The sequence below is a fragment of the Octodon degus genome, unplaced genomic scaffold (genome assembly GCF_000260255.1).
Source record: "Octodon degus isolate 3935 unplaced genomic scaffold, OctDeg1.0 scaffold00014, whole genome shotgun sequence".
NCBI lineage: Eukaryota > Metazoa > Chordata > Mammalia > Rodentia > Octodontidae > Octodon > Octodon degus.
Genome location: NW_004524590.1, coordinates 24,491,753 through 24,495,713, shown reverse-complemented (window position 1 = coordinate 24,495,713; position 3,961 = coordinate 24,491,753). Strand labels below are relative to the sequence as shown.

At 47.4% G+C, this 3,961-nt stretch overlaps 1 pseudogene; it reads right to left on the bottom strand.

Moving 5' to 3' along the window:
* Positions 1 to 3,961, bottom strand: part of LOC101569803 — a 53,874-nt pseudogene that overhangs the window by 38,430 nt on the left and 11,483 nt on the right.

Genomic DNA, 3,961 nt, shown 5'->3' with positions numbered 1-3,961 from the left:
GCACCCCTGGCTCCTGGCCCTCTGCACCCCTGGCTCCTGGCCCTCCGCACCCCTGGCTCCTGGCCCTCTGCACCCCTGGCCTGGCCCTCCGTACCCCTGGCACCTGGCCCTCTACACCCCTGGCTCCTGGCCCTTTGCACCTCTGGTGCCTGGCCCTCTGCACCCCTGGCCTGGCCCTCCGCACCCCTAGCACTTGGATCTCCGCACCCCTGGCGCCAGGCCCTCTGCACCCTTCGCCTGGCCCTCCGCACCCCTGGCTCCTGGCCCTCTGCACCCCTGGCTCCTGGCCCTCTGCACCCCTGGCGCCTGGCCCTCTGCACGCCTGGCGACCTCCTGCGCTTAGCCGCGGTTCAAGGAAGGCACTTCATCCTCAGAGAGGACCACCGAGGGCTGAGTGTTAAACACGAATCAAAGTGTATCTGTCCATTTTTCCCTATTGTGTTCCTCTGTATTGCCTCCAAGCAAGAGAATGTTATTGCAGAGGTTACTTGAATCATATGACACTAATTAAAATACTGTCATGTATTTTTCACCATTCTATCACTGTCATTAATATAATTCTAATGTGCTTCTTTTCCCTCCTTTTATTATACGTGTCTATAATAGACAATTTGGCCCATACACCCATTTCACATTTTTGTTCTGTTATTTTTGATTTATTGGGTATTATGATGTTATTTTATTATGTTCCTAGCTTTTGTAAAAAATGTATTTAGGAAGGGGTCTACAGGGCCTACAAAGTCTCATTATACAGATCAGACTCATAGTGATTCTCCTGTTTTCAGCCTCACAAGCGCAGGGACTGCAAGCGTGCACCACCACGCCCAGTCTCAATTGCTGTCTCAGCACACCCCGGAGGCACTGCATATACAGATCAGACTCATAGTGATTCTCCTGTTTTCAGCCTCACAAGCGCAGGGACTGCAAGCGTGCACCACCACGCCCAGTCTCAATTGCTGTCTCAGCACACCCCGGAGGCACTGCATGTCGCTGGGATGAACCCTGGCTGCTGAGCTCCACCTACGCAGGCCTTTAGTCTGCTTGGCTATCTGGCTGGCCCTTCCTAGCTTTTTTGTAGTGTTCATCAATTACTACCTCGAGTGAATTGTACTCAGAGAATATGCTTTAACAAGGAAAGTCTTAATAACAAAGGATCTGAACTAAAGTAAATCTAAGCACTAACCACCAGAGAACACGCATCTGTATTTAGCCATGTTCCATTACGGGTTTGCTTTTACTTAGCCAATCACACATTTAATTTATGCTAAGCAAATCAGGGTCTACCTTTGACAACCAGACAACCCGTGGCAGGGTGGGAGCTGCGGGCAGTAAGGCATTCCAGTCCCCCGCAGGAAATAACTCTTGTAGCCGGGCTGCTGCTGCTGCTGGACTCGCCAGGGCAGGGACGGGCGTCCTGCGTCCATTTTCTCCTACAACCATGTCTTCCCAGGAGAACTCCCAAGTGAGCTGAAATGCTGATGTCAGACTCAGAGGTGAAGGTGGATTGTGTCGCACAAGCAGGCTCACACGACTAGAAGCAGAAATTTTAGAAATTTCCTATTTTGGCATTTATAGTTTGGTCTTGAGGATTCAGAAGCATGAGGTCCCACTCTGATGCATTCCTCCAATCTCCGTGGCCTCCACACTCATTCTGAATATAAGCGTGACTCAGGCTTGTGAGTTTCCAGTTTTCTGATTCCTCCTAGTGCCTCAGTCTGGGTGACCCAAGTTCTTGCCTCATTCAACCTCCTCCGATGGCCACCTTCTCAGGGGTCAGCTACACACAGCCTACTTGAGTCACCCCACTGTGGCCAGCACTCACCTGCATGATGTGGGTACAGCCCGTCTCCAGCCCAGCAGCATCCATTAGGACATGCGGAGAGCTGCTCTAAGCCTACCTCGGTAGCTAGGTCCCCATATAAGTTTCAGGATACAGGTGCTTGTTCTCCCTTAATGTCCCCGTTTTTATGAGCAGAATAGATTTATTGGGGGAAAGAAAGCTCCTGTCTGAGAGAGGGACAGAAGGAGGGCCCCGAGAGGGTGGTCCCCTGGAAGCTGTCTCTTCCAGGGACTTTTATAGAGTAAAACCATGTAGTGAAGTGAGTCTAAGGTGGTGAACAACACAGGAACTCACTTAGGTGGGCAAGAGATGGGACAAAACTATGGTCAACCAATGAGATTACAAGCACCATTGCTCAGGTAAAATTGATTAAAGCCACTACCAAATGGGGAAGTGAAGTCACATAGCAAGCAGGCATGAACATGGAACAAGGTCTTTTTCTGTTGGGGGTTGGGTTAGTGACTCACCTGGGCTCTTTCAAGGTGATTGACACCTATTTAGACTATCAATCACTGATGCCCATCCCTAGGGAAGTATGTAGCTGTATGTTTCCGCTTTTTTCTTGAAGTCTGGCCCATATGGGAGTGTCTGTCTCTTCCAAGTTGCAAAGTCACCTTGTCTTCCATACTGTCTCCTTCAGGGTTATTGCCTCCTGTCTGACTGCCTATATTAATTTTATCTAATTCAGCTGCCTATATGAATCCCCCCTCTGAAGAAGTAACCCGAACTGTTGTGAGGTAGCTATGAGCCATGACCACTTTAGCGTCTTCAGGCTGAAAAGTGTTATAGTTGTTGACCTGCAGTCAGAGATATTTTCCAGAGGTTCTACCTAAAGGTCCTCAATAGACACCAGGCATTTTCATCTTAGGTAGACGAATAACTTTGAGTCTGGAGGAGACAAAGCCAAAAAAACAGTAAAACAAGTATGGCTCAAATAAGAACATCAGCAGGGTAACTATGAATACAGTCAAAAAGATTTTCACCACATAGACAGTAATGATTTCCCATAAAAATGATATAGGGTCCAGGGGATCTCAGAATTTTACATATCATTCATTTGATATCTAATATTTTGAATGGCTATTGAGACATTAGTAGAAGGATCTGGAGTGTACTTTTTTTTTTTTTTTTTTTTTTACCGGGGGTTGAACTCAGGATCTTGTGCTTGCCAGGCAAGCGCTTATTCTACTGAGGCATCTCCCCAGCCCAACTAACCTTTCAAAGTTTGTAACTATAAAAGGATTAGTCAGAACTTTTTGTAGGTCCATTAGCAGAGATCTCTTGAATGTGTGGTTTAATCCCTTTCTTACCTTGCATGATCATTGGGCATTCTCAAATAAACTGACCAACTCATTACTGGGGGCACATGACTTACAGGACCTGTGGAAAGCTCTGAGTACTTTCCAGTTTGAGAGTGGGGGCACTGGCTGGGTAACTACTGACATCTGCATGAGCATCTATTAAAAGTTTAACAAGATTTCTCCTTATATTGGCAGTCAACATGGGTTCCCTCAGGCTTAGAGGTGAAGACCCATGACCACCTCAATCTGAAACTGCCTCTGACTCCATCATGAACACTTTCCTTTTTTCCCCTCTCTAGCAGCTTTGGACATTTTTTGCTTGAAATGTCTCCTTTCTCTGTCTCGATCCAGGACAGCATAACTTTTCCCGTTTCCCAACTGCCCTTCATTCCTGTGGGCTGCTAGTATCACTATTCTCATTTTCTGTCTATAATTCCATTCTGTATCCTTTCTACTGTGAAACACCTCAACTCGGACAAGTTTATTCCTGCAAACCCTTCTGACTTCCGCTGCTTATGTCAGACACTGGGGGCCCACTGAGCAAGGTATAACCTTTTAGTTTTAAGGCAGGCAGCCCTGTCCAAGGAATGTGAGGACAGCTTACCCTGTAGTGGATTTCCTGACAGGATTAGACTGAGAGGAAGCATCTTTGAGAGCAATCAGCCCTTCCCAAGGAAGAGGAAGATATTCCTCTTAGAATATGAATTAGATAGAAATATTATGGGCAGTCAGACAGGGCCAGGCCCTCAAGGGGACAATATGGAAGACAAGGTGACTTCACAACTGGGAAGAGCCAGACCCTCCCATATGGGCCAGACTT